The sequence below is a fragment of the Ambystoma mexicanum genome, chromosome 5q, assembly GCF_040938575.1.
Source record: "Ambystoma mexicanum isolate Mex_15411 chromosome 5q, UKY_AmexF1_1, whole genome shotgun sequence".
NCBI classification, from domain to species: Eukaryota; Metazoa; Chordata; class Amphibia; order Caudata; family Ambystomatidae; genus Ambystoma; species Ambystoma mexicanum.
Genome location: NC_090933.1, coordinates 68,469,127 through 68,496,631, shown reverse-complemented (window position 1 = coordinate 68,496,631; position 27,505 = coordinate 68,469,127). Strand labels below are relative to the sequence as shown.

The following is a 27,505-nucleotide window of genomic DNA, read 5'->3' as shown; positions in this document are numbered from 1 at the left end:
ATATTTTTCACTTAATTGACACCACATCAAAGTATCTTGCCTGTATTTAAAACTCCTACCTGTTTTCCTCTAAGCTTGCTAGGGGGGAACTGAATTATATTTGATTGCATTCCTGAGAACTGTGTGCTTTCCTTTTCATCTCTTTACATTGCATAGGGGGGGGAGTGAATTGTTCAAGAAAAAGTGATTACATTGTCTTTTGTTGAAGTCATATCAAGTTTATTTTCTGTACTGCATTTTCATTCATCCTTGCATTGTCCTTGAAGCCATAAAAGCATTCTCAGCTACTCCATTCTCTCTATATCACTTCTAAGCCATCAAAAAGAGTGTACCAATGTAACATTATCCATTGTTGATCACTATCATTCTCACAAGTGTGCTATCAAATATTAATTTACTATAAAAGTGTGATAGATATATATTGTTTAATTTTCAAATAAACCTTTTAAATTTGCAAAACAAACTTACTTCTTGGCTCAGTGGGGCCAGGGGGATTCTAGGAGAGGGGTGTTATATAAGGGTTGTCATCCAGAGTAAATGAACCGGACATAAAAATACATCAATAAAGGCTTCCATCAGCATCCCAGACTAGGCTGTAGTGTTGAATTGAAGTCACTTACAGATCTAAGCAAAGATCATAAGGTGAAACATCAAGACAAGATTGATGAACTATTGAGGAATGTTCAGAATATCTTGAAAGAAAATAAACTTTTGAGGGATAAAGGGTTACCGAACGATATAATAAACAACAAAGATGGTTTATGTGTTGAGGGAATGAATGAGCGTGATTATGTTTCCTATACTAGTGAAGAGGAGAAGCTGGGAACTTGGAAAGAAACTTATGAAACTAAATTTGAACACGATCTCAGACCGCCTGCTTTTGCTAATTTACCAGGTCTGATATTGTGTTCCTTGTTTAATGATGGGAGGAATCAACTGTTAAATAGACCTTATATTTTGTTCCTATTTGCGGCGATACCTGAAAATACCTGAATATTCGATTAGTGGATTTCATACATAAAGATCGACTTGACTTTGTGAGACTTGTTATTCCATCTCCCCTGGTACGATCAATGCTACTGAAGGAGGCTGAAGCTCCTTCAGTATCAAGTATGGGGTTTGATCTTTTTCCCTTTAAAGATCAGATGGTACCTATGCAAGCCTTGGACAGAGGTGGGTTAAGAGCCAAAGGTTTGGTTTATGAAAAGACTGAACATCCTACCCACTCCAGATCGGAAGATGGATCCGATAAACAGGATTGGAGATGGCTGGCTCTATCTTTACGAGATGCAATCAGTAATCTAAAAGAGTTGGGCAAACCGGCATAGCAAGAAGCCATAGGTTGAAAGTGATCTGCTGGATTTCTCGTGGGAACTTTAATCTTTTTAATGATTAGATTCTTATGAATAGTTTACACTCTTTTAACTTGATTCTCTTGCAGGAAATATGGATAACCTCGCATGTGGGCTGGGAGTGTTTTGCAGTTGAGGAACTATGTGCTGTAAGGGGCCTGAGGGGCAGATCTAAGGGTGGTCTGCTCACGGCCTCTAAAGATTTTTCGGGCCTGATAAAAAAAGGGGCCTGGAAGAACCGACAATCGTTTCTTTCAACGTTTTGTTTGGTTGGCGAAGGGGTTGACACTTTATCTCTCCTGTTGATTAATGTTTACTGGAACTCAAATGAATTGTCTGATCAACAGCTGGAAAAAGAGTTAACACTTTTAGGAAAATGTATTGACCTGTGGTGTAATGACAATTTAGGGGGTCAAATAATTATTGCAGGTGACTTAAATGCTGACTGCTCAGTGGATAGGTTGGCAGGTGAAGAGCTTTATCTTAATAGGGCAAACTGTACAAACGGTAATCAGAAACTCAGAGGTATTCTTTGGTTAAGTTTTGCTGACCTTTGGACTTAAATTGATTGCAAACGACCATTATATGTGGAAAACAAGGGGTTGTTCTTCTATTATAAATTTCATTTTTTTTGTCCGCAAAATTAAGCCATTCTATGGTAAAGTTTGAAGTGAAGGAAGTATCAGTGAGTGATCATTGTATGCTAATGGTTGAGTTCGAGTCCAATGTACTATCGAGGGCCCAAAAGGTCTTTAATAAGGATCTCTTACTCAACACTGCAAAGAACAGGATTAAATGGTCATTTAACTCAACCAATAAATTTACAGCAACACTGATTCAGGAATATGAAGAAACTAAAATAGAACAACGCATGCTTATGTTCTCTGTGAAAGGGTTCAATGATACCATGAGATCCAAAATGCAGCGGGTTTTTGATCAGGGGCCGAGTAGGAGTCATCAAAAGACTTACCACAAACATTCTATGGATCAGGAAGTTTATGAGAAAAAAAGGGTCCTCCAAAGGGAGGTCCGTAAAATGCGCAATTTGTGCCCCTTCGATCCTGGAGCTATGAGTGTAATAAAAAAAATTGAAACAAACATATTGGATGATCAGCCATCGCTGTATTGCTGCCCAGCGGGATGGCGAACGGATGCTGGGAGCAATGAGGGGTGTTACGTCATCAAATTTCTGGCAATTGATCAACAGCGTCGATTCGTCTCAGGATTTATCGATGTTAAACCCAATTCCATTAGTCATTTGGGCTGGTCACTTTGCAAATCTATATAGGGCAAGTGATCAGTGCTATCACCAATCGGGGGGGACTGCATCTTCTTGGACCATATGTCAGGTTGAAGTAATAAAATGTCTGATAATTAAATCTAAAAACACTGGAGCTGCAGCTCTAAATAACCTTACTAATAATGTTTTTAAATTCAATCCTCTTCATTGGGCAAAGATTTTATGTATTCATTTCAAAGATGTGTGTTTAACCAAGACTATTCCTCAGTCCTGGAGGGTTTCGGTAGTTATCCCGGTATTCAAAAAGGGTTCCAGACTACTGCCTTGTAGCTACCGTCCGATTGCCATTGCAGAATCTGACTCGAAAATCTTTGCCTCCCTGGTATTGATTGATATCCAGAGATGGATTTAAGATAACCAAATTCTTAGTCTGAATCAAATGGGTTTCAAAATAAATTGCGGCACGGACTGTGGGGGCCTTGTTTTGAGTTGCTTACAAAGTAAAGCCTGGGAAATTGTTATTGCTCTTTATACTGATACTAGTAAGTGGTAAGAATGAATTCGGAAGGTGGTCTTTCCTCACAGATGGAAACCAATAACGGTTTACGTCAAGGTTGCATGTTGGCTCCAACTATCTATAATCTTTGTCAGTGGAGCCTATTCCGCATTCCTTAATGGGGGTCTGGTGTCACCCAAACGTAATGGAAAGGCGATCACGTGGTTGGCTTATGTGGATGATTTCTTGCTGATAGACAATACCAAAGTGGGTCTCCAGCGCTTAATTAAGATGTTTGAAACATTTATAAGCAGTCTCCACCTAAAAATCAACCTCACCAAAACTATTATAATCTGTATGGGTAAAGCTAATAAGAAAAAGGAGTCTTTCAAGCTTTTAAGTATCTAGGATACTGTTTTACGGGTGCGGACTCTGCTGCTTTGATTAAAAATCAACTCAAGGTAAAAGCAGAAGTTGCGTTAAGGCAGATGCGACTGCTGGAAAAGAAATATGGGGGCTTTTCGATGAAACCCATTCGGGAGTTCTATCTAAGAAAAGTGGTCCCAAGGATTACTTATGGCCTGGAACTCTTTGCAACCAACATTCTTGATTTTTTGAAAAAATTTTTGGTAGGTATTATTTGGAAGGGGTTGCTTTTTTTCTTACCCAAAAGCATTCCTATGGAGGTGTTAAGGTACAAACTTGGGCTGCAATCCCTCCATTCTGTGGTTGTGACAAAGAGGCCTTTGTTATGGAGAAAATGTAAGATGTCTGGGGTCAGTAATTTTTATACCGAAGCAGGAAGTCACTCAGCTGTTCCGTTCCTGATCACATTAAATAAGGATGTTGAAAGGATGCTGGAAGAAATGGGTATAGCTAAGAGCACTTTATTGAATAGGCCAAAAAAATGTAAACTTATTATACGAGGGATGGATTGGTCTTTGAGAAAGAGTAAATTGTTAAACTCTAGCTTTATAACCAAGCCCATTCCTTTTGGAAATGTTTACCATGTGTGGAAATGTATTTAATGAAAAATCCATCTAGATCCATTAGAAACTCTGAATGTTATGCACACCCATCATATACTAAATATAAGAAATCCATCGGAGGAGAAGAAATGGTGTAGGTTCTGTAATCAGGTAGAGACGGCTGAAACCTTATATCACATTGTGTTGAGATGTCCCATGTGGATCAAGCAGAGAACCGAATACTTTGCCGAACTGTTTTCCTCAAGCGCATGTGTGGATTGTGATTACATTTGGTACAAAATGAGAAATGAATATTCTTCTATTATGATTATATGTTTAATAATTTTTCTAAAAACGATATGTGATTTTAGTTAGGTATGACTTGTTTTTGTTGGTGGATTTTCAGTTTTCTGTTTTAGCTCTTATACTTGTATATTTGTACTTTATTCGTATTTTAGAAGTGTAATGTGGTTTTAATTGCAATGATCTGTTTAAGTTTTGAAATTGAAATTTTGCTAAGATTTTATATGTTCGATCTTAATGAGCATTTTGTAAAGGTTTATGATAAACCATAAACAAATAAACTAATAAAAAAAAAATAAAGACCCTGCATCTGTACCTTTCTAACAAAAATCGTCTTTTACCCTTGGAGAAAGAAATACAATAAGGATCATGTATGTGAAGATGGTAATTATAATGAGGCCCTATGACTATTTCTGGTTGTTTTTCTGCCGAACTTACAAGTGACCGGGTCTGGAAATAAAGGTGCCAGTGACAAGTTACCGGCCCGTTACTTATGGTGCCAGTGCTTCCGGGTTCACATCCCCATGGAGTCCTAAAGGACTCTATGGAAATGGGAAATTAACGTACCGATGCCTGTGATATCCCGGTAGCACTGGGATGTCAGGCAGCTGTAACGGTAACATGAGGTTGCCTAATGAGGCCCATAGTCCTGTAATTACCCTTATAGCATGTAGTAATGGAAATAGTTTTGCAAAATTAGGTCTTTTTCACCAAGCATGCAGTAACAATATTTACCAGATGCGATCAGATCCTGAGATTGCATCAGAAATTATGTGACGTTGTGGATCGCATGTGGAAATTGTGGAGGTGAAAAGGTAGTTTAATTTTGGCATGCATGGACAAAATTCAAATGTTAGCTCAGAAAGGGTAGGGGCCTTTATGTAGTATTACTTAGTGCTATTCACTGAGCTGGCATGTGTATACTGTGCATGCGCAGGGCTCTGACTCCTGTGAACCACACCTAGCCCCTGATCCTGTTGGTGCCAGTACTGGCTATATTAGTGATATGTACCTGTTACACAATTTATTTTACCCTTAGGCGTACAACCAGTGTAATGAGAGCTCTACGTGATGGTTGCCCATCCATGCACAGTGAAATACCTGATATAGGCTAGCACTTTCTTTGATGCCTCATGGACAATCCGGAAAATTGCCTCCACCAATTGCTGCCGCTTGATCAGACAATCACACACATTTCATTGAGGATGTACTGCTGGTGCTTCCTCCCCGTCATCCTCCTCGTCACTGACAGGTGGGATGTTGACATTGTAGGACATCATCGAGCATGCAACATGAAATGATGTGCCCAACATTCTGCCGTACGTATATCAGGCTCCATGGGTTCTATGGGGGCAACAAAACCTGTTTTGAGGAGTCAAAAGCGCCCCCCTGGAAGATGCTGCATGTTTGAATGTGGACTGCATTGGATCACCTTTTCACTGGCCTGTGGGTTTCTGTATAGTATCAGGAGCCCCAGCAGCAGCAGATAGCAATTTACACACATCCATACATGTAACATCGGTTAAGGTTTCCAGGAGTTATATTTTGTGGTCATGACATATATTTTCCGAGGATAGCATACTCTGCACGTGATGTAAGCTGGATTGTGATATTGTGATGTCTACCAAGTTGTTTGCTATTTGCAAGATGTGCGTTATTTCCGATTCTGCTATCAGTATTTCCGCATGCAGTCCGGATCTTCTGATAATCTTGGATGCAGTCTCAGGATTTTATCATATGTAGTAATTACCGTTTTCACATGCTTGGCTCTAAAGTCATAGCCATGCAAAACACCCACAATTACAGCATGCAGAAACAGTAATTATCAGACTACCTATCGATGTTTTACCGGCAAACTTAAAATAGTCCTCAAGGGCTGGATTACGATTATGGTAGTAAGAGTGAAAACCAGCACTATTTTAAAAAGAACTCCCGTTTATATAAATTCCGAAGGGCAGATCAAGTGGGAGTCTCCTCATTTGGTTGGAGATTGACCTCAATTGGGAGGTGGTTATTCGACCCACTGATATTGATGAGCTTCAACATTTGGCTGTGTAAGGGAGGCATAATATCGCATGTATGACACTGACACAAGAGCTACAAGTTTCAAAATCTTTATTAAATAGTTGGGGTTTGGAAAACTCCTACTTTGCCCTAAAGCTATGATGGGAGTAGTCTCTACCACTCAGTCTATGTCAAATCAAACTGGCCTATACTAAAAAAAAAACAAATGCCTGCCCTATCTCTTATACAAACATTGTGTAAAGGGGAGTGTGTATGCAAAGGAAAGTCAGTGTTATATCATAAAGGACCAAGGTGACTGAGTCAGCTCTCCTCCCCATGTTGAACTGCATGGAGTAAGGCAGCCACGGTAGACAGGATGACACACTCTAGCTCAGGTTATCAATAAGCAGGTTAGCAGATTAAAACATGGATCGAGGCCTCCCTGGCCTTCCACGTTAAAGTCACTTTTTTCAGTTCACCAAAAGTTCTCTCGCAGTTCAACAAAAGTTCACGTAGGTCTACCTCTGTCTGGCTCGGACCTCTCAAGGCATCACCAGTTCATGTAGATCTGCCTCCGTCGGGCTCGGACCTTGCAATCACAGCACTTGCAGGGGGTCCCTTCCCCCAATCTTCATTCACATTTGTTAGGGGTCCCCTTCCCCTAACCTATTTCACATTTCATGTCTCCCTCTGTCGATTTTGGACCTTTCACTGATGTCGAAGACTTTCAAGTGTGCAAGGCTTTTCCATAGACCTTTGCAGGTCCACTTCGACTTTCACTTCAGCTCTCCCTTTTGTTATTGGCCCCATTGTCTCTTGGTCTCGGTAGTTCCATAACACAATCAGAAAAGTTCAAAGAAATATTTCTCTTAAAGCATTCACCTTTTAACTTGCCCTTTCAACGGGATTAACCTTGACCATTGCTCATTTCAGAGTTCGTTCACTTTGTCATTTTATAACAAGATATCAAACATTTCATGGAGACTTTTGAGTGGGCTATTTCCTTTCGCCGGACCACTGCTCTACTCTGTATCACTGGCTTCAGTTATCAGTAAGTTTAAAGTTCACTACTGGTTTACTTTCTTTCGCATCTCATCAGCACATGCGCAACCTTCAATTGTGAGATACACCGCTGCGGCGTCAATATTTCCTTGACACAAACCGGCCTTTCATGTCTTCACTAACTCACTGGTTGTGTGCATTCCTTTCTTTTCTCTGCGGCTTTGGTATAAACCTTGACTCTTGAATCACAGGCTTGGCCTCGACTCCCCAACTCTGCCATTCACCTAGGAGGGTCGCTGGCATCCTAGAAGGCTTCTTCTTGTTTCGGATTTGGCTTTCTTTGTTTTTCCTTCACGGTTTCACTGAGGCAACAACCTCCTGCAGAGATCTTTTGGGTTTCCATACCCCTCGCTCTGGTCCCTCGATGGGTCGTCCTGTTCCAGTGGGTTCACCTTCGCCCCAGAAGATCTGCTCCTTCTCGTGTCTCACCTTGCTCAGAGTGTTTCAATGTTCTGCCTTTTATCCGTGTAGGGGGAGCTAATAGGTATCAGATTTATGGGACATGTCCAAAGAGATATGCAAGTGTTAGCCTCTTTACTCTCAATCCTCCTCTTGCTCGGCCCAGTGTTTGTGTAGAAAGGGGTTTGGGGTGGGAACATTGGAGAATCCTATCAAATAGGATGGCGTTTGGCCACAGGAAAGGGGGGATATCGCGTATCACCATCGGTTGCCTCACCCCCACTCCCTAAAGATCGCCCACCCAGGTTATCCTTCTGCACTGGTCCACCTCCAAGGTCTGGATCCAAAGGCGATTGCTGTGCCCTGACCACCTGAAAGTGATCTCAGCCGATTAGCAAGTTGGACACCCTTTGGTTTCTCACAGCCGTCTGTCTGTCTGGTGAATGGATCCTCCTTTTTAATCTTTATAACAGACCTTCCCAATCTAGTGGGTTAACTGTGGTCGAAAAGATTCACAATCTGATAGGTTCCAGAGGGGGGTCTGACCATCTTAAGACGCATGTGATAGTTGCATGGGATCCGAACCTGCAAATGAACCCATTAAGGAATTCTAGGGAATTTGGAAGCACCAGGATTGTGCCTTGGACATACCATGCCTGGTGGCAGCCCGACCAAAGAGAGCCCATCGCCTTGCCATCTACACAGCTTGTATATTTTAATCATTTGGAACTTTGGGCTTGTAATAGTCAGTTTATAATAGCCCAGCCAGCTAAACCAACTTATACAGTTCATAATGGTGTGTCTACCATTGATTATATCCTGACAATCTGGCAATGGCTAAGGACTGGGCCGGTGTGAGCAATTTTGAGATGCATGAAAGAACTGAAAAAGATCATAAACCCCTGAGTGGCGTATTTTACTTTGATAAGCCACTCAATTACCAGTACAAGTCCCCACCTTGGTAAAAGCTATAGCCCTCACAGGTCATGCCTGAAAATCTGTGAAATTGATGAGAGCAATATTAGAAAACCTTGCAGCTAATTGCTCATAGAGTATTTTGGACATTGGAATTTTGTCTGAATTTGATAAGTTAATAGAGAATTTGGTCCCTCATATAACTATACCCGGTTGGTATGACGAAGCATGTAGGGAGGCAAAAAGCAAAATAGCGGGATGCTTAAGAACTGGCTCAGCTGTGGATAAGTCCCAACTTGGACTGCACAGATCCAACTTCAAGTGTTCACTTGCAGTGAAAAAGAAAGATTTTGCCGCCCGAAAATGGGATGCACCTTTGCGTGCATGTATAGAGGGAGACACTGGAAATTGGTTGTAGGTGAAGAGGTGAATGGGACTGTAAGCTTTCAGTGCTGTATATTGGCAAATTATTGGTGGCATCATTTTTCAGGCATACATGACCACTCTACAGAGGACAACAATCTGAATGAGACTGCAATCCCATGTAGAGATACACTGTAGGTGCACATCTGTCTCATTCAGTATAGAGGGAGTGTGAAGGGCAATAGGGACCCAAATATGGGGAAAATCATTTGGGCCAGACAGAATACCTATTGAGGAGTTAAGGGGCGGGGGTCCAGTACTGTGCAAAGTTTTTAACTCGGTTACCACACTTGGAATAGTCTGTGCCTCCTGGAAAAATGCAGAAATTGTACCAATATTTTTAAAAGAGGACAGGGACTCCCCAGCTAATTACTGACCCATCTCATGATCTGATATTGATATAGCTCCCATCTCTATTTCTAGGACCATGCCTAACAAAGTCTGCAACACCCACATGTAGTCTATCCTGGAGGATGTGTTGTGCACATAAGAGCTTAGTATCCCCCCTCTTTTCCCTCCAAGTATCCACCAAAGTGAGTCTCTCTATTCTCTCCTCTAATTCTCTCGAAGGTCTGCATTGCGTGCCCGCCCTTCCACCACTTCTGTCCATCTCCGGGTCCCAAGCTATATTAAAATCCCCTGACAGTATGATCTGTCCCTTTGCAAATTTTTCCACCCTACCTTAGATTTTCTGTATAAAACTATCCTGACCCATATTGGGTGCTGTTAGGATAGATTTCTCTTTGCTGCACTTTTCCTTCCATCTGTATTGAAACCCCAAACATTTTGCTTTTATTTTTGAATCCGACCTGTACTTTTCACAGTGCAGTGAAGCCTTAAGCTTCAGTATACTGGCCTTTGCTCATATGTTATGGGGAAACCGATATGTCCTTCAGGCTGTCAGCACTGGGAAATCTTGTTTCTCTTAGTCGTGTTACTATGTTACTACTTTTGGTTACTTTTGTATCACCTGTGGTAAGTTTTTATCATTGTGCACAGCAGCTTACACTGCAGTACAATAGGGTGCATTTTTGTTTTGCCCTAGACTAACACTCAGAGGATTTTTGGTTAATCTAGGTGTGCTAAAAGGATAAGCTGGTGGCAGCAGTGACCGTTTCCCACTTTTTGGGAATTTCCGCTTTAGCTTTACTGCGCTTACCGCATTTGGCTACTAACTGTGGCTACTGGTCAAACATGGCAGCGCGAAAAGATTTCTCGCCTATCCTTTTGCCATCTTGTTCTTTAGCCTTCTTCTTGGCCTGAGAGACCAGAAAAATCCTTATAAGGACTTCCAGTGCCCGGGAAAGCAGGATCTTTTGGTGGGCTACTAGAGGGCTGTGTGTGTTTGCTGGCAGGATGTGGGCTGGCACTGTCTGATCCCACTCCACAAACTGGTTTCGGTGTGCCTGAGTGGTATGCACACATTTTCTTGCCAGTGGTCCTGATTGGACCACTGCTGGGGTGTCTGTGGGGCCTAGTCCTACTATTGCCTAGTGAGGGCAGCAGCTCTTACCTGGCTTTTAGGATAAGAGGACCCTTGCACCCATTTCTCAGAGATTCTGGAGAAACCTGAAGGAGCCAAGTATCCTGTCCAGCTGTGAGACCCAAGCACAAACATGAGACCTGACTGAAGGAGGCCTGGAAACCACCTTCTGCTGCTGTCCTGCAGGAGCCCTGTCTTGCTCGTGATCTTTAGCGACCGACGTCTGCTTGGTGCCCTACCAAAGGAAGCCTTTGGAAGTGCCCTGGAACCGTCCTGTGGCTGACAAGCTTCGTTGTGGGCTACCGTGCTGCCGGTGTCACCGTACCGAATTTCGGCCTGAAACTTGGGGGATCCTCAGCTGGCCCTTCGAGACTACCTCCTGTGAAAATTCGGTGTCCTAGCATCAAGGGGACCCGGGATGGGAGGGAAAGTCCTTTTGCGTTGCTGTGCTGCGGTGGCCACCATCTGAAATATCTTACCTGACCCGAGTCCAGTCCTGAGAGGGGTGCTGCATCGAGTTTTGCTGCATTCTTCAATCAGGAGTCCTTGCAACACTGAAAGACACCAACCAGTGATCAGCTTGATCCTGAAACCCCTGTGAGTCAGGACTGCGACTTTCAGCAGGAAAAGCAACCTCGGACCATCCTCCTTTGTCCTGCAAGTCTGGGGAAAAATCGGAGTATGAGGGGAGAAGTTACAGAGCTTCTAACCTACCCCTGTACTCCCATTATAAATCAATGGGCTTATAATAAAGCTTAATTCGAACACTTTTGGCTTTGCCATTGCTTGCTTGCGCAAGACATCTGACTGTTAGACTAATGCCCAAAAGTAGCCCCAACTTGAACCCTAACCCTAAGAACCCTTGACTAGACCCCAGAGACCCTACCTGCATTTTTTTCTGGCCTCCTAACTTCTGTGGAACTTTAACCTGTACTATTGGGCAAAAGACTCCAGACAATTTAGGGCTGGGCAAGTGTAGTTAAGGATCATCTCTGTCCACCTTTTTGTGCATAATACTATTCAAACCTTTCGTTTGCAGTAGTTTCTGATGTGTATTATGCCCTATAACAAAGTGAATGTTTATATGTATTTAGTTTGATAGTGTTGTGTGATAAGTCTACTTGCTAGTAATCATTTTTCCATAGTGTGTTTTGGCCATAAATAAATAACTGTATTTGTATACATCCTGTCTAAGTGTAATCTGTGATTCCTATTGTGTGACCTCGTTGTGGACCCCTTACAAGATCACCACCTCTGAAAACTTAGCCTAGACCTCCTGTCACTGCTACATAAACTGGTTTGGCTGCAGCTTCCCTGAGTTGTTCCCATCACAATATAGGTTGGCCTTCTATACATCTCTCCCCCGGGCCAGAGTATAGAAAATCAGTCATAACAGGTGCGTATAAGGTGGCCACCGTATATAGTTCCCCCATCCCTTGCAGAGTGACCGCCACGTATCTCCCCATGGTATCTTTTCCCCAGATCCCAACATTGATGCTGAGACTGTTCCGCACCGCAATTAATACCCCTCCTTTTTTAATTCTCCCTTTTCGACTGGAAAATGTGTTGTTAACCCTGAATCTTTATTTTGTGTGTGTCGCTGGCTTGGACATGTGTTTCCTGTAAGGTTAGGAGATCAGGTGTTTCCCTTTGGAGGAACCTTTCCAACCTATTCCTCTTCAGGGGTGAGTTCATCCCATTTATATTAAAAGATATAACTTGTAGTCCTTCCCACCTAGCAATCTCCTACGTAGACTCTACTAGTATCTATATTTCCAGTGGTAACTCATTTGGGTCTTCTCCCCCCACCCTGCTCCCCTGCCCCATCCATTCCCTGCCCCCTCAACTCCTGACTGGGTGGACTCGAATGGCCTCTAGCCCCTCCCAATTTGCCTTCCCGGGGATCAAGTCTATATTTCAGCCCAGCCCCCACTTGTGCAGGCTCACCCAAGCCCATTTCTCGATTCCAACTCCCATTTTACCCTCCTCCCCCCGACTCTTATATGCTAACAATTCTTGCCCTCCCTGGGGTACATTATGTAAGCTATATTGTGCAGTAGGCTCTACAGCGCACTTCTTCAGAGCAGTCTTTCAGTCCTCTGGACTCCGATCTTGGAGCCCCATCTTGTCTCCCAGTATGCCTTTCTTCCTTATGTTTTTCCAATCCTTCCCTTTGTCTCGTTTTGTTTTTGTCGGAGCCCTGGGTTCTGTGTCTTCTTCATCAATGCCAAGTATATTTGCTCCTTGCCTACAGGACGAGGTCCTGTGTTGCCTTCCATTCCACTCAGAAACAATGCCAAAGGGTAATGCCCAGCCTTACCAAATGTCTTTATTGTGAAGAAAGCTCATCATCCTACTTTTCCCTCTTGCTCAGTGTTATCTGGGACAAATCCTAGAAGAGTTGCAGCTCGGATCCATTTTAGGACAACTGTTTCACCTTTCTTGTTGCCCCCAGTATTCCTTCTTTGTGGGAGTAGTCATGTAAGGCTGCCAAGAAGTCACTCAGTCTTGTCCCTGCTTCTTTACTCAATGGGCCGACTCTATGAACCCGGTCCAGTCACATTTCAGCTCCATCTTTGGGCTCTGCCAAATCAGTAAATATTCGCAAAATTGCTTCCTTAAGGTCCTTTTCTTGTACTTCTTCAGACAGACCCTTTATCCTAATTTTGGTTCTCGTGCACCGGTTTTCTAGGTCCTCGGTCTGTAACTCCAGGTTGCGTGTTGCCTGAGCTAGGTATTCCACTAGCTCGTCTGTTTTCCGTGCATCTTCTGCAATTTCGTGCAATGCAGTCTCGTTAGTGTCCACTCTTTCCTCTTTCCTCCAGTTTATTGACATCGCTTTTTATCTCCTGAAAGGTTGAAGCCATATCCTTGCGCATCTTGTCCAGTTGTGCTTGGACTGGCCATGCAATTTTTACCCCCACAGTCCTGGAAATATTGTTTTAGGATTTCCTGTGTAACCTCTCGTTCTGTGCCTTGGTGCCCCCTTTTCATTCCTGTCTTTCTGGGCTACTTTGCCCTTCTCCACATTTTTTGTATCGCACCATCTGAGGGTTTCGTCATACTTTTCGCCAAAGACTGGGTCGCCTTCCCCCTATTTTTCGACATCTTCAACTTTAGCTTTTCTGCATGGTAGGTCGAACAGTGGTCTTGAAGGGCTCTCTTCCCCCAAGGTGTTGGGCTCTTCGTGGGTTATTACCTAAGCCAGTCCTCTCAGTTTATAGATCGTTTTCTGGATCCTTCACAGGTTCTCACACCCTGCGGGCACCCCTCACGTTCACCGAGGGCAGATCCTTCACAGAAGGCAGGCAGCACTGGTTTTCTTCTCGTCCTGTTTGGAGCGGTCTCGCCCCAGTGGTTGGACCTGGCCGATATTTCTCCACGTTACCCCAATCACTGTGCCCAAGGTATTTGGCCTCCGGGGGGGACTCTTTTCCTTGTGGTGGGAGTGGGAGCAGGAGGAGCTCTATTGGGTTCCCACAATATTAAGGAGGTTGAGGGGCAGGGGTGTCAACAGGGCCCTCTCTTTATTTATCCCTAAGGTTCTTAATGGCTTATTACTCCTCTGGGCCTTCTAGGTAAAATATGTTCTTGCACCCTCTACCACGACTGTGGCCTTCTCCCCCTCCCCTTAAAAGGGTGCCATCTAGCCTCGCCTATTCAATCCTGGCTAGCCGCTTCCCTTCATCACACGCTGGGCTCCTGATTTAGTACTGCGCCACAGCTGCTCCATGCCCGCTCACCTTGTCGGAGCATCTCGCCCTCTTGGTTCTCCTGCTGCTCCCTCCTATGTCACCTACCTCGCTCCACATGATGGTCCCCACGTCCTTCCTCTGGGAGCCCGATGTCTTCTGCAGAGGTCCTTCTTCAACTCTGGCAGACTCATCTCTTGTCCTGGTCTCCTGGGATTGCCTGGCAGCTGTCTCTCCTCCAAACTCCTCTGACTGCCTGGATGGGACACTGCAGGTACCTTCACTCTTCGCCACTGTCCCTCTGCATCCCCAGGGCTGCACTGGTCCGCTCCTTCTCTCTTCGGCGATCGGCCTGATTCGCCTTCCTGGGAGCACCCGCTGGGTTTCCCACGCTGATGCTCGCTCGATGATCAGATGAGTCACACTTCTGTGTTTTCTTGAATTTGCCCCTGATCCAGAGTCCAGCATGGACTGCTTCCACTGCTCTTCCAATCCACAGAATTACTAAAGTTATTTCAGGATTAAAGAGACTCGGGGGACCGGAGAGCTGCGATTACGTTGTTGTCTTGCTGGCGGCCATTTTGGAATCCCACGTGCCTATTTTAAGGGGGTTTGCGCCTATGCCTTTGAGTACAGTACGTCCACTCAAGATCGCTCCTTTTCTTTGCAATGTTTTTTGTGGCACTGGTTCCCCTGCCCCTTGTTCAAAACAATCCACTCCCCACTAGCCTCCCCCAACATCGAAACTGTTACACGCCATTGCTGCCACTGGCCGCTGCCCCTTTAAGAAAGAGACATGTCACATGGGAGAGTGGGGAAAGGAAAGGGAGGAGTTGGGAGAGAAAAGGCTAGTACTTTACTACATGTTGAATAAAGAAGAGGTTACATATTTTCCCTCCGGTGTCGCATCCTTCATTTTCCGTGGGCCTACAGCCCAACAACTGGTGACGAGGCTGTCTCCAGCGACCTGGCGTGTCCCTGACTGGCGGGTGATCCCACCTCGCCAGCCTACAACTCCAGCTCCTTAATTTGTGTGCAGTCCGCACAAGGCCTGGGTGCCCGCGATCCCGTGGCACAGTCCACCGATCCCGGGCTGATGTTAAGCCGGCTCTTCAACGCCATTTTGCTGCGGCAGGTTTCCACGGCAACCTGCTGTGTCCGCCACGCAGCAATCCAGGACTCCTGCATCGAAAGCACGTGTGCATATGCACAAAGGACAGGTGCGTGCCTGAACGCTGCTCCCACACCTTACACTGCGCAACGTGCTGGCGCCCCGAGCCCCCTCCTCACCTACAGTGGGCTGACCCTGGTGGGGCCTGTGAATCCCCTGTCGCTACGCACCAGTCGGGGGAGGGGCAGGCATCAGAACACCACTTATCCATTTGTAGATGAAGCTAAGGTGACGTGGTTCTCCTTATTCAGGACATTGAACCCCACAGAAGCCTGGGGCAGAAAACCTCCCAAGAACACAGATCAAGGGGAGATAAGAAATACAAGATAAAATCATCTTGTCTGCTATAGGAACAGAAGCAAGGGTACCAGACCAGCAAATTCACTATCCACTCACGAGCAAGTGCACAGGTCGCACGTGCGCCAACACACCGACACCAATGAATTCCTGCGCAAAAGGGCGCACATACCTCAACTGCCACACCTGCCACAATGAGCAACCAGGGATCACCACCCCCAATGCCTAGGTCAAAATCAACTCTGCTGCGCATGCCACTGCCTTTCACCATGACCACACAAGTAGATAAAGGCCCGAGGTGAGTTGAGTGGATGGAGGACTTCAATCACTTTGTGAAGGCGGCTGGGGAAGAAAAGTCACCCAACCTGTATGACATGTTTATCAACCTGGTTGGGAGCGAAATCAAGACCATTGTCAAGACAATTCCCCCAGAAGACCAACCAGACTACCCTTCAGTAATAAATGCCCTAAACAAGAAACTTGTGGTCGAGCCAAATCGGGACTACGAACGATACATGTTCAGTCAATGCACACATAGAGTAGAAGAGACAGTATACAAGTTCATCACCCGCTTGAGAGTGAAATGCATGCAACTGCCAATTCCACGCATTCTCCCTGGATGAAGCAATACAGCAGCATGTGATAGAAGGGTGCCTGCCCCCTGCCCTCTGCCCTCAAGAAACAGCTACTAAAGAAGCCTCTCTCAATAGATGAAGTGAGCGAACTGGCGAGAATCTTTGAAAGAGTGCACGCCCAAGCAGCCTCTGACAGGCACGTCCAATACGAAGTAAGACTAGTCTGAACTTTGACCCTGACCGGCGCACAGAAATCATTGTGGACGCAAGCCCCGTAGGGCTAGGGGCTCTATTGGCGCAGACGAGTGGTCCGGACACGCACCCAAGGTACATTGTCGCATACGCGAGCAGGGCTTTATCAGCTCCCGAATCTGTGTACTCCCAAGCTGAGAAAGAGAGCCTGGCTGCGATTTGGGCCTGTGAAAACTTTCATAACTTCATTATCGGTAAGAAATTCACGCTCATCACAGACCACCAGGCACTGCTGTCACTGTTCGGCATTCCGCGCACCAAGATACCGCCCAGGATAGAGCGATGGGGCATCAGTGTGCAAGAATACAACTATGACATCGTCCACAGGCCAGGTGGGGATCAGAATCCAGCTGACTATCTGTCTTGACACCCCGCAGGCTTGCCAATCACCAGGAAAGGTGACACGGAATACATAAATTACTTGGCCGCCAACACACTGCCACCGGCGATCTCACTTGAAGCAGTTGCTGCTGCATCGGTGGCTGACCCGTCCATGGCCCTATTGGTCAGTCTGACGAGTAACAACAAATGGAGGGATTACCGACGCGTAGTCCTAAAGCAGCCGGGGGTGTGCAGAAAAGAGCTTGACAGACTGGCAAGGGTATGCTCCGAACTCGCAATCAACGACCAGGTGATCCTACTACAGGGGTATCGCCTAGTCTTCCCTGCGACACTGGGCCAAAGTGATCAAGACAGCGCATGAGGGGCACTGAGGTGCTGACAACACGAAGAGACAACTAAGGTGCTATGTATGGTTCCTGTTCATGGACTCGTTGGTTGACAGCTGGGTTAAAAACTGCTTTGCATGCCAGTGCACGGCGAGGGCGGAAGCCCCATCCCACTACAGCCGACGCACATCCCGGATCGACCATGGGACAGAGTAGCAGTCGACTTCTATGGGCCAATGGAGTCGGGGGAATATCCCGTAGTATTCATTGATGAACATTCAAGGTTCCTCATCATCAAGAGGATGGTGACTACCTCATACGCACAGGTGGCTGCAACATTCGATGAAGTGCTTAGCGAGTGGGCCATTCCCAGGACAATCAAGTCGGAGAATGGGCCCCATTCAAACAGCCACGAGTTTGCAGCTTTTGCGAAACACATGGTGTTTGTTCACCAAAAGATCACTTCTAGATGGTCACAGGCCAATGGCATGGCCGAACAATTTACAGCCTCCCTAAAAAAGACAATTCAGAGAGCCTGTGTAGAAGACAACAACCCCTACTAAGCCCTATGCAGGTTCCTACAAGATTACCGGAATACTCCCCATGAAGCTACAAACAAAACACCCGCAGAATTTATGGTTCGATATCAGGTTCGCACCCGCATCATGAGGCACCGAAATACCCATGGAGAAGAAGACACAGAACTCATAAGAAGGGACACCGAACAGAAAGAGAGAGCAAGGGTGGACACTGACCTGAGAAGGAGAGCAGTCCCTAAGGAGTTTCAGGTGGGTGACAAAGTCTTGGTTCAGCAACTAATGATAAAGAAAACGGATGCCCGGTATGCGCCGAAGCCCTTCAACGTCATCGCCATCAAAGGCACAATGGTGACTGCCCAGAATGCAGATCGGGAAGTCACAAGAAATAGCTCACAATTCAAACACCTCATTAAGAGAGAGAGAGTGATTTGCCTGCGCCTGAACCGGATCCCGAACCCAGGGAGTCTCGAGATGGCCTCTGGGTTCACCCGGCAAAACATGATACAAGTCGGCGGAGCCAGCCAAGGTGCCCGGCGTGACCATGCCCAACGAAAGGAGTGGACGACCCTAGCACACGATTAGGAAACCACCCCGCCTAGTTGAAGAGTGTTAAGCCTGCCGTTTGAACATTTGTCTGGGGGTGATGTTACAGGCCGCTGCTGCCACCGGCCACTGCCACTTTGAGACATGTCCCGTGGGCGAGTGGGGAAAGGAAAGGGAGGAGTTGTGAGAGAAAAGGGCAGTACGTTATTAATGTTGAATAAAGAAGAGGTTCCACGTTTTCCCTCCAGTGTCACGTCCTTCATTTTCCATTGGCCTACGGCCCAACAGAAACAGACCCCTTCCAAACTCCCTCGCCACCCCCTCCTCCTCCTCCTCCCACCCCCACCTACAACCTGTACCAACCAAGATCGGCCTCCATTCCACACCAGAACTCCGTGTGATCAGAGGGATCTCGATATCGGGGGGTGGGCTAGATTGTGCCCACTCCAGCCGCCATGCGTTATGTACAAGCACTAATATGGTCTGATAATGGAGAGGAGAGAGGTTATGCAGAGGATATGCTTTCAACCCTCCTTTCTGGTCATTTCTGTCCAACTCTTCGCCCTTCCACTGTCATTGACCCCTGGCTGTCAGTCCCCAAGGCTTCCTGGTGCTCTTGTCTGTGCTTTCCTGTCCAGCCAGCCACATGCCTCCTGTGGGGAAGTGAATAGGAAGGATTTGTCCTCCTCCATCACTTGTAGCTTTGCCGGGAAGATGGTCATATACCGCAAATTTAGTTCCCAAAGCCTTCTGCAGGCCGAGTCAAAGACCTCCTCTGTCTCTCGACTTCCTCTGTGAAGTCTGGAAAGATCAGGATTTTGGCATTCTCTGCTTCTATGTACCCAGCTTTGTGTGCCACTTGCAATACTGTGCCTCTGTCTCTGTAATTTAACAGATTGGGCATGATTGCTCTGGGCTGTCCTCGGGAAGGAGGCGCTCTGTGCACCTAAACAGCTTCAACAGACCTTGGGTCGCAGTGATTCCAGGATCAGTTTATCCAAGTGTAGCTCAGTACTCAGTACTTCCTGGACCCCCACCAGGCAGATGTTATTTTGACAGGGATCGGCCTGTGAAATCTTCTGTCTTAGCCTCCAGACCTTGTGTCGCCGACAAGGCCATGCACTTGGTTCTTGAGGGTGGCCAGCTCGTCCTCCACTGTGCTCACCCGTTGTTCTCCCTCTGTCACCCGCTCACTGACTTTGCTTAGGTCTGCTCTCACCAGTGATACATCTGCTCCTATCTCCTTCATCTTGCCCTCCAGAGATGATCTAGCATCTTGTATGGCCGCATCAGTCCTTCCATTGTGACCCCCCCCCCCCTTGCGTCTCCATCCACTTTGGATGCTGCAGTGTGCCCGCTCCCCGGCTTGGTGGGTTTCTGTTTGGTGGCAGTGTAGTGATCCATCCACTGTCCCTTCACCATAATGCCGGTTTGAAGAGCCTGAGCGGGTTGCGGTTCCCCTCACGCCTCCGATCTCGTGATCTCTCAGCTGTTGATTCTCACTGGGTACTCTCTTGGCTTTTATTCTACACTGTCTCCTTATGATGCTGTGCTGGAGGAGATCAGTAACTGACCAAAGAGGGAAAAACAGAAAAAATACAGATGTTTACCCGTTCCGTCTCCTTGCTGTCTCCCCCTGATCAGCAAGTTAGGACTATGTTGGGCACCGTATTCCTGTTGGGGGTTGTTGCAGCCATTCATTCCACCCAGTGTTATTAAGCAAGCACCCAGTGATTTCGGTTTCTCCTCCTGATGTAGATGTTAGTATGTGTTGTTGCCATTTATCAGTGGGCGGGTGTTACTTGATCCTGGTTCGGGTCGTGGACCTCTTAGTGGGTCCCAGGTCCCTCTCAATCCTCCTGCAGGCGCCCCTAGATTCTTTCAGCATAGCTGCGTGTGTCCTAGCCGGGACTGGTCACAGCCGCTACTTCTCGTCTTGCCTCATATATATTTTTTAGGCCAGCCAGTGTCTTATCCCTACCGGGGGCCCTTATTCACCCACTCTTTTTCTCTGAAGGTGGCTGGGTTGTGTTGTGCCTTTCCGCTCTACTCCCTCCTTCCGCAGTACATGTATGTTGTGTAGCACCCAGAGGGGAGCACCAGGCTCTGCTTCTACCTGCAGTCCTCATTCGGCTTGCCCTCCTCTGAGGCCCTTTCCCCCAGGTGGTTTGTCTGGCACTCCTATCCTGGGATCACTGGCCGCCTTCAATCCTTAATTGGTGTCCTGCTCTGGGGCCTCAGCGTGACCTACACAGAAGCCAGTCACCTACTCCCAGGGTGTGGGGGAGTTACTTCACTTCCCGCTTCCCAGCAATACGCAGTGTTAAAAGGATCCCTCGCCTGTGTTTTTGCCTCTCCTGTCACTGCTTCTGCGCCGTTCTGACTTACAGGGGAACCTCCTCTGCACCTCAGATTTACTCACTGCTGTCAGCGTGGGTGCTTGCCAGTATTTCTCTGGCAGCTCAGCTCCACGTTGGCACCACCGTTTACCTCCTTCCTGTGTATCGGGATCTGCACTCTGCTGGTCGACAGTGCTCAGTAGACAGTCCACTGTGCTGGCCGCATCCCTCACACCCTTAAGGCGCTGCTGTCGCCCGACTCCTCATGGAGCTCCTCTGGTGTTGTCTGGGGTGCAATGGTTGCCTGTCAGCGATGTCGAAGGCCGGATGAGTGTCCAGTGTCAAGTACCGCAGACTGAATTTTCATCCTTGGCCTTCTGTTTTTTAGCATATACATTGAAGAAATAATCAATGCATTAACCCAGAGGTGCATGGATTGCCCAAAGATGGGCCAGGACATTTATCCTGCTTTATTCTATGCTGATGATGTAGTGATTTTGTCTACCTCCCCACAAGGACACAATGCAACCTTGGATGTCTTTCTGAGTAGATGCAAGCATCTTGAGCTCCAACTGAATGTCGGAAAGACTAAGACCATGGTTTTAAACCACTGTTTTCCAAACCTAGTGCTTTGAATATCTATGGGGATTTCCATATACGAGAACAGACCACATTCTAAGATTACGAATTAGGTTACACGAGAATGGTAAATGGTCTTGACAGATAGATAAAGCTTGTACCAATCTTGGAAAGTACAGTGGGGTAACAAATTATTTCTTTGCAAAACATGGGAGAGGGCCTATTTCACCCACACTTGCATTATACCGAAAACAGGAAATACCAGAGTTAGTTTTTGGTGCAGAGATATTAGGATATGGTAGTTCCCGGACCCTCCACAAAATTGAAAACATGTTCTTGATAAAATTGCTTTTACTCCCACAAAGATCACCTGAAGTGCTGTTAGATCTGGAGTATGACATCAGTCTGATTGGTTTGAGGGAGAGTTAATCTCTAGAGGATTTTGGCAAGTATTGCGACATATTGAGTCTGGAGGGGGAAATGCATCCCGTGGGTAGCCCATGTGAAAGAGCAATTGCTGGGGTTATTGTGGCAGGCCCACCACAACACAGATATATCTGCTTCACTTTGTATTAAGAAAGCAGCAATTGTAAGGCCAAGAGAGGCAATGACGGAGGCAGCAAATAAGCTTAAATTGGGTCCAGATTTACTCCTACGTCCCGTCCCCTTTCCTCCATCCTGTATGGGCGTCCCTCGCTAGGGACGGGAGATGGAACCTTTTTCACCAGAAAAATCAACTTCCCCTTTAAATTTAGATGCATGCGGGCCGTGGCCCTGGGAGCATGCGCTCCCCTGACTCTGTCCACTGGTGCCACTCCTCATTTCTATTTTTTGCGTCGACTGCAACAGAGGGCTTTCACCAGTGCTCCTGGGCTAGGCCTCTGGCCAAGTGGTTCCACACGATCTTCCCCTGGTGCTTTTGTCTTCTTTTTCTTGTCTTTATTCAGATACCTCTGTCCTCTGTCGCCACACTCCTCTCCGGCGCATGTGTCATGATCTCTGCTTCCAAAAGGTCAGGGTTTTCCCAACTCCCTTGGAAGCAGATCCATAACCCAGGTTCCGAGTGCCAACCAGTCCCAATTGGGAGCTTTTGGACCCAGTCCTGGCGCCAGTGGCACCAGGCTCATAAATATGCCCAGTCCCAGCGCTGGAAGCGCCGGGCTCATAATGCTTGGGTGGACTTACCTGCAGCAGACCATGCTGCTTACTTGCCTGCCAGTTGAGCCTCTGATCCTCTTCTGTTTGGAACTACTTTTCCTGTTGGGTGGGGCAGGAGCCACTCCCTAGATTCAGAACACTGGAACTCTTCTGGAAAGCAGGAACTCTTTTCTTACCTAGGCGTGGCTGTGGAAGGAGACACCTAAGCACTACAGGAGGCTATTTAAACCACACCCGATGGATGAATCTTGCTTTGCGTTATTCTGCATCCTCTGCAGCAGAACGCTCATCGTGTCTTCTGCATCTGATCCTGGGCCTAAGGAAAAAGGCTTACCATCCTGAATCCAGTCTTCAGCAACACCTATAAAGACAAGAAAGAACAGGTTAGCATTACGGTCTTCAGTGACAGCTCTTCACTTACCTGGTCCATCGGCTGTCACCAACGCCTCGCGCTGCATTCCGGCATCTGAAAGACAAAGGCTTACCTACTCTTCGTGCGCTCCGGAGGTCTTCACACTGCATTCCGGCATCTGAAAGACAAAAGCTTACCAACTCTTCGCACGCTCCGGTGGCCTTCGGCGCTGCATCCTGCATCTGAAAGACAAAACAAGGTGCGTTTAAAGACATTGGGGAACTTTAATACTCACGTGCCATTACTCCTTTCCACATCTAACCCAGTGGGTATTCCGGCACCCTGCAGCCGCTCCGAACTTGTACCTGCAAAATAAAAAGACAGTTAGAGCGCATCGTGAAGCAGGCAACAAGCGCTTACTTACGTGCTTCCAGGCGCTTCTATTCATCACACGGGCTCCATCTTCAACTCACTTCAGCCCGTCATCCGCCATCGCCGGAACCCTGCAAAACAAGAGACATCATTACTAAAGACTTTAAAGACATTAGAATTACTCGAAACTTACCGTTCGTGCAGTAAACGACGGACAGCAGTCCTCTGAAGTCAAGAGGCCTGCTCCCCTTATCCAGTGAAGAAACTGGTTACAGCACCCTGCCCCAAGGCAGATGGAGAGCACGGCGTTCACTTACCTAAGGTGAGAGCGTTAACCTTTGGGGTTCTACAGGAGAAGAGAAAGGGAAGAAGAGAGAGACATTCAATAACCCAGTTCCTTAATCCCATATTTTCTATCTGCAGACATCTTACCCTTTGAGTCAGACATACAGTGCACAGAGGTCCAGCCCAAAGAGCCAGCCGTGTGTTACACATCACCTTTGAAGATACGGTATACGCCCAGTCAAGACCAGCGCCTCTACGGGAATCAGGTGAGCGTTACAGCATGTCGACGTCAGTGGGCTTCAGCAGGTGTCCAGCCCGCAAGGGGCTCTTCCCTACGTCTGACCCCCACACTCTTTGCCTCCGTTGCCTCAGCCCCGACCACGACTGGCAGGGTTGTTCAGCGTGTGACACGCTCACACCACAGGCTCTGAAGAACAGACTAGCTCGGTGGAGGGAGCTCTTTGGAAGGTCGCCTCCAGAGGACTTGAAGGAATTCATCAGGCACAAGTCCAGGCCCAAGGTAGGGGCACTGTTTTCATCCGCACCCTGCAAGGGCGCCTCCTTCCCCAGGAAGCACACGAGTGGGAGGGACCTTTAGGGTCCTAGCACCAGCACAGGCACTGAGGCTGCTTCAGCTTCCGGCCGCCAGGCCGAGGGGTCGGACGTCGCTGAGGGACTGCAAGGTTCTTTTACCGGGTTTCCGCCCGAGTGCTATGCCCTTGTACAGGACAGATGTCTGAGGGGGCGCCTGTACGCAGCACTGCAGATGACCCAGCTGAGGGCACTCCGCCTGCCAGGCCACATCCTCCGGTGCAGGGTAGGGCTCAACCTCCACCGTCAAGAGTCCAGGGAGAGGCAGGTCCCAGTGCAGCAAGCACCACGTCTCAGGCACATGGCATGCAGCCCGACCAAATGGCCGCAGAACCATACAAAATGGCGGCTCGTCCAACAGCATCCTCCTTCTGGAAACAGGTAGGGGACCGATTTTCCGGGTGGTACTGGTCTTCGCAGGGCACGTATCCTATGGCATACCCTTCAGCGTCACAGCACAGATGCACACCACATACAGCAAGGCAGAGTGTCCCCAGATCTCAGCACCCACAGGGCCCTGTGTCCATGCCACAAAGCGCTCCATCGGCCTGCGAAGACACTTTTTTTGAAAAGTTCATGACGCTTATGAGGTCTCCACAGATCGGTGTCATCCTCAAGCATGTGATCAGGGATATGCTCCCTTCGGTCTTGCTGCTAGCACCCACGGCTACTCCACCCCTGGTTCCAGCGCCTCTGCCTCCTATGCAGCCCCAGCTGCCCACGCCAGTTCCCACTACACTGCCCTGTGGTTCCAGTAGCACCGGAATCTCCCTATCAGCTGCCTCAGCAGCCGCTGGATCCTGTCAGTACACTGCAGCCCTCGGCACCCAGCACTCCTCCAGCTGCACCTGACCAACAGGACACGTTGGTAGACACCAATGAGGAGGAGGACCCGACGCACCTTCATCGGCCAAGGCATTTCATGAACGGCTCCCAGGCCTAGCTAAAGACTTGGGGCTTCCGCAGCCCGAGGTTGAACAACCGGAGTCGGGGGTCTTGGCGGAGGTCCTCACTCTTTGCCCCACGGTTATAACAGGGATTCCAATGCAAAAGGACGTTGTGGCACTGGGCAAAAAAGGATGTCTTAAACCTTATTCGGTGCAGCCTACCAACAGGCTCCTCAACGCCAAGTACAGGCAGTTGAAGGGGGATCCACTCTTGCTGTCGGCACATCCTCCACCACACGCCTTGGTGATTGTGGATTGGAGTAAATTGAGGCTGCAGCAATCATCCTCGGCTACCTCAGCCTCAGCACTCCTGGGTAACGAGGAAAAGATCTTGGAATACATCTTCTTTCTGTATGTTTCCAACGCTTCGGTGCATCTTTGTCAGTCCAATGCGGACACTATGCTCGCTGCAGTCAATCAAAGGCTTTAGCAGGAAATATCCGACTTCCTTCCGGTACTTATGGTACAGAGTCAGGCGCTCTTTAAGGCAGAGCTGGCAGAAGCAAAAATTGTAGCGCAGGACATAATGGAGTCCACAGTGGCTCACCATAGACACCTCAAGTTGTGCCATCTGCATCGCTACGGACATGAGAAGTACGGCCTGGCTACGGACTACCACGTTCAACCTAGACGTCCAGGAGCACGCATATTGGACCTTCCTTTCGAGGGTGGCAATCTTTTCCATCTGTTTTAACTTGGTACACAATAACCTTTAAAATGACACTTTTTTTTAGAGTGTAGAGTGTGTTATAATCATTTGGTGTCTGTTTAATTTTAATGTGTGTTGAAATGTTGTTGCAATTCATCCCAATAGGTTTATGTTATACCCACCATGTGGGTGAAATCTTGGGTCTTGTTGTTTTAGAATTTTTTAGAAGTGTTTCCTTTTACTTTGAGAATGAATTAAAACTGTGAAATTTATATAAGGTTATTGTGTACCAAGTCAATTTTTTCAGGACTAATGGTGAGAGGATACTACAAAGCACCACATCAAGATAGAGGAGGAAGTAATTAGATTTGATCATATGTACCTCTTTTCCTTTTTTTGTATAAATCTTTTCCATTCCACCACTGACGAAGAACTTGATAAGAACAGTTATCACTGCCAAATTCTTATCTATCCTCACCAAGTCCACCCCTAAGCCCTACATCCAGACACACCAGAGTACCGACAAGGGTCAGTCCTTCGGAGGGTTCTGAGGCCTCCAGGAAAGACAGTCCAGGCAGACAGACTGATTGCCTAGCCAACACCGCTGCATGTAGCACAAGCCGGGGAATAAGGTTTTTTTTCAGCCCCCCTGCTCAGCCCCTGCCACAGTTGGAAAAAAGGCATGACATGCTCATCCGGATCCACAAGTCTCTGGTGTGGGGCAGGCTTGCCCTTCACTCTCAACGCTGGCGTGCAAGGTTCACGGACCCCTGGATCCTGTCAGAAGTGTCCACATACTTCTGCCTACCGCTACCGCCTTCTCCTCTCTCCTCTGCTCCCACAGCTTGGTACAGCAACTCTATTGGTGGAAATTTGCTCTCTCATAGAGACCCAGGCAGTAGAAGAAGTCCCAGCCTCCCAGCAGGGTCTGGGCTTCTATTCACAGATTTTCACCATACACAAGAAGAACCAGGCGGGCCTGAGAGTTGTGTTGGACCCTTCCACCCTGAATCTTTCCCTTCCTCTTAAAAAGTTCAAGAGGGTTACCCCAGCGCTTACTGCGGAGACATTGTGCGTGGGAAACTGGATGTGCTCGCTGGATTTGAAGAATGCATATTTACACGTCCCTCCTCTGGGCCCAGGGTCACTACGTCTACCCATACCTAGATGACTGGCTGGTCAGTGCAAGGTCTCTGGAGGCAGGATGCCACACTGCCTCCGCCCTCATGAATACTCTACATGGGTTGGGATTCTCCATCAATCTCAAGAAGTCACTGCTGCAGCCTACACAGAATCTAACGTTCCTGGGCCTCATCTGGGATACCAGATCAGAGAGTTTTCCCCTCGGAGGACAAAATCACAGCCATCAAGAAGGCCACATTGGAAGAAGGCGCTAGAGGGCCACCCAAGATGGCCGCCAAGGCTTGAGCTCCCGCTCTGCCCGGGATTAATCCGTATGAATCCTGCTGTTCCCAGCTTGACTCTACACGACCAAGGGTGGTTCCCAGCTCCTAAACCTCTCGTCTCCCCTCTCCTCGAATCTGGAAGAAAATCGGCCTTACTACACCCCAGAACGACCCACCCGGTGCTGAGGCCCGCCATTTCACGCGCGCCGGCCAACTTGGTGCGTGAGCAGCTCCAGGAGAACATTCGATCAAGGCACCCCCCGACGCCGAGGCTGTTCCAACATTCGCAGCTCAAGAGGAAACTCAAAGTGCAGAGGAAACCAGAAAGCCCCCCCCCTACCAGGCGCCGATCACGTCAAGAACCGGCTGGCGAATTATCGCCGAAGCGGGGCGCTGGTCATCGCGCCGCACCGGCAGATCCGCTACATTAGACCCACAAACAGCC

At 47.5% G+C, this 27,505-nt stretch overlaps 1 protein-coding gene across 1 annotated transcript in view; it reads left to right on the top strand.

The window, feature by feature from the left end:
• LOC138497215 (uncharacterized) overlaps positions 1-27,505 on the top strand; it is a 1,137,079-nt gene that overhangs the window by 1,096,770 nt on the left and 12,804 nt on the right. The gene's annotated exons all lie outside the window — the stretch shown is intronic.